At 44.8% G+C, this 10,633-nt stretch overlaps 1 non-coding gene across 1 annotated transcript; it reads left to right on the top strand.

Annotated features, from left to right (window-relative positions):
* The first annotated feature begins 3,423 nt into the window (after positions 1-3,423).
* Positions 3,424-3,495, top strand: TRNAP-CGG (transfer RNA proline (anticodon CGG)). The gene has a single exon. It is a non-coding gene; the product is annotated as a tRNA-Pro (tRNA).
* The last annotated feature ends 7,138 nt before the right edge of the window (positions 3,496-10,633 follow it).

Raw genomic sequence — 10,633 nt, 5'->3', positions numbered from 1 at the left:
GCTCTGGTCCTCCGCGAGTACTTGCAGTTGTGAGCGGAGGGGACCGGTGGTGCGCTCTACCGCTACAACCGGATTACTCATCGGTATTACTCGCTCCGCTCCCAGCTCTAGTATATGGACTCTTTTTATCTACTTAATTCCTGTGCTACGGAAACATTGGGTTAACTTCGACTCAAGTTTTCTCTGAACTTATCACAGATTTCCAGTACTAATATGCTACAGAAATATGTGGAAAGTTCTGTACCAGATTTCATGATGGCCGGTACGTTTCTGATTATAGTCGCCCACTGAGCACTTTCGTGTTCCCATAATATAATCTAAATAAGACCTGGAAGCTTTAATGTAATCAAGACTTTGGAAATGAATATCCGCAAGCTGTAACGCAGTGTCCAGTTGACTATGGAAAGCCAACAATAATCCGTACGGTATGTTATAATTAGGGCCCGGATATTTTTAAAACCCATATGCGCATATGCGAATGCATATTTTGAGCGTTAGTGCATATGCACGTATATATTTAATTTATGTGTGATCGATTATTTAAGATTTCTGAATGAAATGATAAATCTAATGAATTCTATATGTTGTACATCCCTTGGCAAAACGAGAAGCCCTCTCCTGATCAAGGAAAGAGCTTTCAGTGTCGCAATACAAGCAAGTAGACGGATTTTCCCATTTCACAACGGCCTCCCAAGGGTTGCTTAAACAAGTGCGTTCATCTATTAAATTGCTGGTCTAATGCAGTGTTTTACCAAATTAATCTGTAAAAATGCCTAAAGCTCTAGGTCTTTTTAATTAAACAGTGGATATTAAGCAAGAGTGGCTATATAAGTGACGGTGATGTAGTATACTGTAAAGTGGGCAACAAGAGTGCAAAATGTGATAAAACAATTGGAATTGAACAGCATTCGAAAACAACTTCACATCTCAGATCAAATGAGCAGAGTAAGTATACGCAACAGCTACTTTTAATCGACGTGAAAACACGGTGTGAAGTTAGTACTTTTTCCGCTGATATTTGTAAAGCTTTTGTATGCAGCAACATTCCACTGCATAAATTGAATAATTCACATCCACGCTCGTTTCTTGAGAAGTATTGTGCTAATCAAAGGGTACCAGATGAATCTACCCTTAGGAAGTACTATTTACTTTCATTGCATGCTTCTGTCATTGATTCGATACGATCTGACATTGGAGGGGACTGTGTCTGGATATCGGTAGATGAAAGGACCGATTCGTGTGGTCGATACATTGCGAACTCCATAGCGGGTAAATTATGTCCGGAAGAAACCGGCAAACCTCATTTACTTTCGTGCAAAGTGCTAGAAAAGCCTACCTCGCTACAGTTGCAAGATTTGTTAACGATTCCCTGCGACTTCTGTGGCGTGGTGAATCGGAGAGTGATGGTTACAAACTGCGCCTTTTATTCACAAATGCAGCTTCATATACTATGTTGAAAGCTGGTCAGTCTCTTCGAGTATTTTTCCCAAATCTCATCCATGTCACATGTTTGACCCATGGATTGCATCGTATTGCAGAAGAGATACGTACCCTCTTTCCATCTGTCAACAAAGTAATTTCAAGTGGAAAAACACTGTTCCTAAAAGCACCGGATCGTGTATAGTTTTACAGAACTCACCTGCCTCAGATTTCTCTTCACAAGATGGGAAACTTGGTTATCCGCAGTATCGTTCTACCAGGAGAACTTTAATAAAGTAAAATATGTAGTTAAAACTATTGATGATAGTCATACTGCGTGTGTTCGTGTAGCAAAGTGAGCATTTGAATCTGAAACTGTATATAAAGATATCAGTTTCATCCATGTGCATTATTCTTCACTTTCGAAGGCGATTAAGGGCCTAGAAATTCGTGATGTCCGCCTCTGTGGTGTAGTGGTTAGCGTGATTAGCTGCCACCCCCGGAGGTCCGGGTTCGATTCCCAGCTCTGCCACGAAATTTGAAAAGTGGTACGAGGGCTGGAACGGGGTCTTCTCAGCCTCGGGAGGTCAACTGAGTAGAGGTGGGTTCGATTGTCACCTCAGCCATCCTGGAAGTGGTTTTCCGTGGTTTCCCACTTCTCCTCCAGGCAAATGCCGGGATGATACCTAACTTAAGGCCACGGCCGCTTCCTTCCCTCTTCCTTGCCTGTCCCATCCAAACTTCCCTATCCCTGCACAAGGCCCCTGTTCAGCATAGCAGGTGAGACCGCCTGGGCGAGGTACTGGTCATTCTTCCCAGTTGTATCCCCCGACCCAAAGTCTGAAGCTCCAGGACACTGCCCTTGTGGCGGTAGAGGTGGGATCCCTCGCTGAGTCCGAGGAAAAAACCAACCCTGGAGGGTTAACAGATTAAGAAGAAGAAGAAGAAGAAGAAGAAGAAAATCGTGATGCACCCCTGCACGAATCCCTTCAGTTAATTCAAAACACCATCAGTTCTTTAAATGGTGTTCCTGGTGAAACTGGAGAAAAGTTAAAAGGAAACTCAGTGCGGTGTTGGACTCAAAACCCAGGGCTGAAGAAGATTCAATCCATAAGCAACTACATAAGTGGAATCAGGCAGTCTTTGCCAGAAGAATGTTCCGAGCAGTCAATGCCACTGTACAAGTGTTGCACAGTTACGTCCGTCGGTGTAGAATGATCATTTTCAGCGTATAAATTAATTCTGTCCGACAACAGAAAACAGTAAAAAACTCTAGATAACCTACTGCCATGGAACAATTTGCAAGGAATGAAACATGTTTGTCAGTTTAATCTCCTTCTTCTTCTTAATCAGTTTACCCTCCAGGGTTGGTTTTTCCCACGGACTCAGCGAGGGATCCCACCTCTACCGCCTCAAGGGCAGTGTCCTGGAGTTTCAGACATTGGGTCGGGGGATACAACTGGGGAGAATGGCCAGTACCTATGCTGAACAGGGGCCTTGGTGGGGGATGGGAAGTTTGGATGGGATAGGCAAGGAAGAGGGAAGGAAGCGGCCGTGGCCTTAAGTTAGGTACCATCCCGGAATTTGCCTGGAGGAGAGTGGAAAACCACGGAGAACCACTTCCAGGATGGCTGAGGTGGGAATTGAACCCACCTCTACTCATTTGACCTCCCGAGGCTGAGTGGACCCCGTTCCTGCCCTCGTACCAATTTTCAAATTTCGGGATTCGAACCCGGACGTCCGGGGGTGGCAGCTAATCACGCTAACCACTACACCAGAGGCGGACTGTCAGTTTAATACTGAGTTAAAATTAAATAATACGTTTGTTAAGTGTATTTTTTTATTTACAGTGCACATTTTCGTGCATATTTTCAACGTTTTTAGAGCAAATGTGCGTTCATATTTTTGGAGTTTTCAGTGCATATGAATCCGGGCCCTAGTTACAATATGCTCAACCTAGCGGTTAACTGTTATAATATAATTGCATATACACGGTTTGCGAGTGGCCTGTTGGTCTAGGGGTATGATTCTCGCTTCGGGTGCGAGAGGTCCCGGGTTCGAATCCCGGACAGGCCCAATTTTTTCCTCTGCCTACTTATTGTCATCAACCCTGACAGTAAAATTTACTCTTCTTCGCTAATTATTTAACGTCACACTAATACATTGAATGTTTTCGGCGTCGCAAGGTGGGAAAGTTAAATGATTCTGATGGCAGCGTCCGTGGGCTTGATTAAGTTACAGTCCAGGCATTTAACTGCTGTGAAAATAGGAAACCACGGAATACCATCTTCAGGGCTGCTGACGGTTGGTTCCGAAACAACCACATCCCGAATGCAAACTCACAGCCGCGCGACCCAACCCGCAGGGCCAACTCACTCGGTGATTACTTCCAAACAATCTGAATAGAACTGCACAACGTAGTCTTACACAGCATTTTGTGTGTACTGGCCATGGAAAGCATTGTATTAGCATTAAAAGTTTTAAAAAACATTGAATAAATATTAACAAAACTAGGTAATTCCAAATCAGTATAGTATGAACTATTCTTCCTGGCTTTTTCCCAATTTATGAGGATCTGCACTTGAAATGGATCTGACCAAGTTTTATGGTCTGATTCCCTAAATGGAAGGGTGCATTCAATTTTGCTTGTTTCAGAGCTAGTTAAGAGTGCTATGTGTCCTGTGTACATGAAGAGAACATAAGCACCCAGGCCCGAATTGGAGGAATTAATCATATGCAGTTAAAATACTCTTCCCCACCGGGAATCGAACCCAGGACCCTGTAAATCAAAGATCATTTATTTTAGCCAAGGAGCCGAATGAGTATCCAGTAATCGGGAGATAGTGGGTTCGAGCCCCACTGTCGGCAGCCCTGAAGGTGGTTTTCCGTGGTTTCCCATTTCCACACCAGGCAAATACCGGGGCTGTACCTTAATTAAGGCCACGGCCGCTTCCTTCCAATTCCCAGGCATCGTCGCCATAAGACCTATCTGTGTCTGTGCGACGTAAAGCAAAAAAAAAAAAAAGAGCCAGATGAGTATAGAGCAGAATATAATAGATCCCATATGTGGTGTCTAATAGTGACATGAATAGTTGATAAAGACTGACATATTATTAGTACAGGGAGTATAATTTAAGAATTCACAGCGGGGTACCGAGGTACATGAGCGCAGAAAAGAGGTGACGAAAGTGCAGTGCCCGCAATGGCGAGCTGGCGTATCGTCTCAACAAAAGCTGCATGATTACGCCTATAGAGGCTAAACAAGTGTACTCACCAGCTATATACAAGCTAAGAAAAATAAATAAATAAACAAACCAGTAAATTAAACTGACCTCACCACTGAATAAATCTGGTAGGATCGTATACGAAGATTGCGGCAAAAGTCATGGCAACTATTTTTTTCTTGTAGATATGTGAACGGATCACAAACGTATTTGTGTCGTGTGGAAGTTCTACAGGCATAGTGTGTATGCAGAACAACAGATGGCTCTGTGATAGCTGGTAGTAGCGCAGCGAGGGCTGTGAAATCAGTCAGTTGGTGAGTGTCGTGCGAGATGGAAGTAACCCGTGTTGAGCAGCGCACTTACATCAAAATAGCTGTTCTCCGAGGTATAAATGAGATGGAATGTCATAGTGAATATTAGTGGAAGCCCTTGGGAATAATGCCCTACAATACCCTACAGTAGCACGGTGGATAGGAAAGTTTCAGCAAGGACGTGTGTCAACCAGTGATGAGCAACGTTCGGGGCGACCTGTTAGTGTGTGCACTGACATGGCACATGCCGTCATCGAGCAGCTCCTGAACGAAGACAGACGATGGACGCTACTGGAATTAGAGAGGGCAAGTGGCATCGAGAAACGCGCCGTCCACAGGATATTGCGTAATGAGCTGCAACTGCGCAAAATCGCATCGCGGTGGGTACCGCATGCACTGACGGAAGTTCAAAGGTGGGTGCGCAATGCAATATGCTCCGACCACCTTGCACACTGGCAACAGGAAGGCGATCAATTCTTGTCACGAATAATCGCCATCGATGGATTTTGGGCCAGGGCATACGAACCAGAACTGAAACGTCGGTCCGCGGAGTGGCGACATGTTGGATCACCAAGGAGGCAGAAGGTCCGTCAAAATCCTTCCCCAGTCAAATTGATGGTGACCGTCGCGTATGACGTCAGGGGTGTCATTGTTTGCCGCTTTGTTCCACATGGCAGAACAGTGACCCCACAGTACTACAGGGACTTCCTGGTGCGACAGGTACGACGTAGTGTTCGGGTGAAACGTCCGGATCTTGTTGATAGTGTAATAATCCTGCATGACAATGCAAAACCACATAAAGCAGAGTGTGTAGGGCAGCTACTGCGACGTTCGGGTTTTGAAGAATTTTCGCATCCACCGTGGTCTCCCGACATTTCGCTCTGGGACTTAGATCTCATTTGAAAGGTTAAGGAACCACTACGTGGTAGGCGGTTTGCAACACGAGAGGTCAATGCTAATGCTGTGCGCCAACAGGTGACCCGATTCACACATGGTGTGGCAAATGCTGAGGCAGATGGTATTCAGCACCTCCCACATCGTTGGCAGCGTGTGGTGTCAGTAGCAGGGGACTACTTTGAGGGTGTTTAGGCCCAGGTTTGTCATGTCAACTTTATTTGTACTGTGTTGTCATTCTTTTGCACCGGGAAGGCCATATTGCCCTGTATACCACCGTAATAAATTAGTTTGTTACGATATTTCAGTGTTATTCATTGTCCACACATGTAGTTAACACCTTGTCCTTTCGTCTGTATATGTCACATTTTCCAGCCGCACTGGAATCTTCAAGAAAAAAAATAGCTGCCACGACTTTTGCCCCAACCCTCGTATGTAATAATATTTTAGCAATGTGTGCTGACGAATGTGAAATACTGGTTTCTTGAGCTACTTTCCGAAGCGACTTATGTGGACTGACTTGTAGTCTTGCCTAAATATCGTCTAACCTCTCCTGTGTGAGAGCTGTTCTCCTTTGCTGTTTTTTCTTAATAGTTACGGAACCAGTAATACACCGCTTGAGAAAGCGTTGTTGTACGTAACGTTTTGATGGTATTGAAGAACCGGGAAACTGTAAACGGAATTCTCGATAGCATCTTGTAAGTTCTTCTTCTTGTGCAAATAACACTCAACCAAAAATATTGTTTGCGCTGTATTGTACTGAACTATCGCGATAATAACCTCACAACACACCTTAAAATTCGAGTAGTTTCTAGCGAACTGCTGCGTCAGCCGGTGAACGTTTTTCTCGTCGCTTTAGAAACAAATATCGCCATTCTGTGTTCTAGCGTTGACTTTCTTTTTCTTTTCTTTTCCTTTTTTTTTTTTTTTTTTTTTTTGTTTGTTGGTAGTTGCTTTAGGTCGCACCGACACAGATGTGTCTTATAGCGGCGATGGGATAGGAAAGGACAAGGAGTGGGAAGGAAGCGACCGTGGCCTTAATTGAGGTACATCCCCAGCATTTGCCTGGTGAGAAAATGGGAAACCACGGAAAACTATCTTCAGGCTGCCGACAGTGGGGTTAGAAACCACCATCTCCCGGATGTAAACTCACAGACGTGCGGCCCCTAAGCGCACGGCCAACTCGCCCGGTTGTTGAATTTGTACCCTATCCCCACGGCCAACTCGCCCGGTCCCACTTCTTTTCACCCCATTAAGTGGATTTTCCGAAAAACCAAAAATAAACGTTTCTGTATTTTTAGGGAAGATACTAAATACCAATTTTCACGACTGTAATATCTTCAGTTTTTGAGATATTAGTATCCTCATAAAAAGAAATCAACAATTTCTCGACCTTTTCACCCCCGTTAAATGGATTTTCCGAAAATAAAAGATACGTGTTTAATTTTAAAGGCGATTCCAAATACAAATTTCTACGTCTGTAAAATATTCAGTTTTTGAAATGTAAGTATCTTCTTTAAAGAATTCAACCCCTTTTTCAGTCCTTTACACCTCTCCTCCTGAAGTAGATTTTCAAAAAAAGTGTTTATTTATATTCAGGGGAGATTCCAAATACCATTTTCTTACTTCTGTAACGCGTTATGATTTTTAGATATTCATTTTAACTATCACCCAATTTTCACTTCTTTTAATCCCCCCACCTGGATTTTCCGACCACGAACCTGCTACGTAGGCGTAGCAGGAGGAGAGGTGATACTCCCACGTGGCGCATTCCAGGTGGCGGATAGGGGGGTCCTAACCGGCTTGCCGGCGGACTTGAGGGAAATAAAATACCTCTCGCGGACCAAACACACACCCCCTGTGGGTGGGGGAGGCAGATGAAGAATTCACCCACGGTATTCCCTGCCTGTCGTAAGAGGCGACTGAAAGGGGCGACCAAGGGATGAATGAATTAGAACCATGAAACTACTCTTGATTCGTACCATCATGCGGGGAACACCATGGGTTGCATGTACTTGCGAGTAGTATCACTAACTTGGTACGAAATAGGTTTGTGATTCGTTGCAGTAAAAAGCCTGGCCGGGTGGATTCCAGTACCCGTGCATTGTACCCATGTGGGCAACACCGCGGATCTGGGCGTAGCCTGTGAGTTGTACCACTATATGAGCGACACCGTGGGTCTGCGTTGCCTGTGATTAGTACTCACTATGTGAGGAACACCACGGGGCCCTTGGGACCGGCACCCGTGACTAGTACACCTAGGTGAGGAAACTCATCGGTTTGCGTTGGCTGTAAGTGGCGCCATTGTGTGCGAAACACCATAGGTCTGCGTTACCTGTATGAAGTACAATACTTGTGAGTAGTACCATCTTTTGTGGAACACCGTGAGTCTTTGCTACTTCTGATTAATACCCCAACATGACACATATCATGGTTCTATTTTACTCGCGACATGTACCATTCTGTGGGGCCTTAGACTTGGATTTTGCACCCCCTTTAGACACCAAGCATCATTGTGCTTTATAAGTGGTTCCTTGGTCAGTAAAAATGTTATTTTCGATCTCTATTCAGTCCGATCCACTGGTTTTGTTTGTTTGTTTGTTTTGTGTTTTGTTGGGTTTCTGTCCATCCATTCATTCTTCATGACATATTTTATTTTTATTTTGGTCAGTGGATGCCTTTGAAATTTTTGTTCTTTCATTTCGTACCATTAGGGGCCGATGACCTTCGATGTTAGGCCCCTTAAAACAACAAGCATCATCATTATCATCATCATCGGATTTTCCAAAAACAAAAACTGCGTGTTGTTATTTATTTTTAAAGGCGACTCCAAATACCAATGTTTTACATCTGTAACATGTTAGTCTTTGAGATATCCTCATTTTTAAAATTCACTCCGTTTTTGACTTCTTTTTTCACCACCTCCCCCCCCCCCCCCCAGCCAGTGGATTGCCGAAAAATGTACGCGTTTCTTTATTTTTAAAGGACATTCTATCTACCAAATTTCAGTCTGTAACATTTTCAGTTTTTCAGATATAACTGTCATAAAAAGGATTCAACCACATTTTTCCATTAAGTGGATTTTCTGAAAACAAAAGAATATATATTTCCTTACCTTAAAAGAAATTCCAAATACCAATGTTCACACCATTAAACTGCTACGTTTTTGAGATATACAGGGTGTTTCTAAATTCCCATTAGATACTTAGAGGGCTTGCAGTGGGGATCAAGGCGGTTAAGTTTATCATAGGAACTGCGGCCGGAAACATACCGTCTCCCGCTACCCGCAAAAACCACCACAGCAGACGTTCAAGTCTCCCGCATTTTCGGCGCCATTGAACGATCACGTGATGTCTCATACCCCTACAGGTTTGTTGACATTCCATATCATTCAGTTGAGTGTGTGACCCGCACGGAGACGTGTTGTACCTGCTGTTGTGCTTGTGATATTCGTTCATACTACAGTACAGCAGTAATTCTTTACTACGTACACAGCAGTAAGCTGCACTTACAGTACTGTACTGTGAGTAGTTCATTGGTAGTGTGTTGCTGTTGACCATACGTACACGTTTGCGGAATATGCCGACATACTGATATTGTACGGTGGAGCTCGGTGCAATGGGAGAGCTGCTCGTCAGTTGTATGGGGAGCATTTTCCACACTGCCGGACACCTTCGCATGCCCTCTATGCTAAGGTGTATCAGTGAGCCTCGGAGACGGGTAGATCCACCGCCAACAAAGACGACTGTGGTGCTCCACGGCGGCACCGCACACCCAACTTTGAAGAGGCTGCACTTCACACAGCGGAAGAGGACGATACTACGGTATGGTACCAGAAACATAGCAAGGTCACTGAATGTGGATCACACAACTGTTTGTTCTGCATGAGCACCAGCTACACTCGTACCACCCCCAGAGTGTACAGACAATGCATTCACAGAATTTTGCGTCAAGAGCCTTCTGCAGATGTTTCTTGCATCGTTGTGTGGAAGATCCCCTATTCCCATGCCTTATCCTTTTCACTGATGTGTGTGATCCGCACGGAGACCATTTGTACCTGCTGTTGTGCTTGTGATGAAGCAACGTTCACCAAGGGAGGTGTTATCAATTCCCGCAAGAGTCATGTGTGGGCTGCTGAAAACCCGCGTGCTGCCCGCCTCCATGGGTTCCTGCAACGATACGGTGTGAACATTTGGGCAGGGTTCCTGAATGGATGTGTTATTAGGCCAGCAAATCTACCGAAACGAGGCTGAAGTATTTGAGCACTTTTAAATACCACCAGACTGAGCCAGGATTGAACCTGCCAAGTTGGAGTCAGAAGGCTAGCGCCTCAACCGTCTGAGCCACTCAATCCGGCACCTGACTTGACACTGCTTGACTACTACCTGTGGGGTCACATGGAAACCTTGACTTACGAGACCCCTGTGAAATCCGAGGAAGACCTACTGGTGCGGGTTATGGCTGCGGCGGATGTTGAAAGACTAGGGATTGGTGATCATGTATACTGGAACATGGTACGCTATTTATTTTATTTTTTTGCTAGTGGATTTATGTCGCACCGACAAAGATAGGTCTTATGGCGACGATTGGATGGGAAATGCCTAGGAGTTGGAAAGAAGCGACCGTGGCATTAATTAAGGTACAGCCACAGCATTTCCCTGGTGTGAAAATGGGAAACCACGGAAAACCATCTTCAAGGCTGCCGACAGTGGGATTCGAACACTCTATCTCCTGGATGCAAGCTCACAGCCACGCGCCTTTAACCGCAAGGCCAACTCGCCCGGT

Source organism: Anabrus simplex, chromosome 2, assembly GCF_040414725.1.
Source record: "Anabrus simplex isolate iqAnaSimp1 chromosome 2, ASM4041472v1, whole genome shotgun sequence".
NCBI classification, from domain to species: Eukaryota; Metazoa; Arthropoda; class Insecta; order Orthoptera; family Tettigoniidae; genus Anabrus; species Anabrus simplex.
This window is presented reverse-complemented; position numbering and strand designations above follow the sequence as displayed.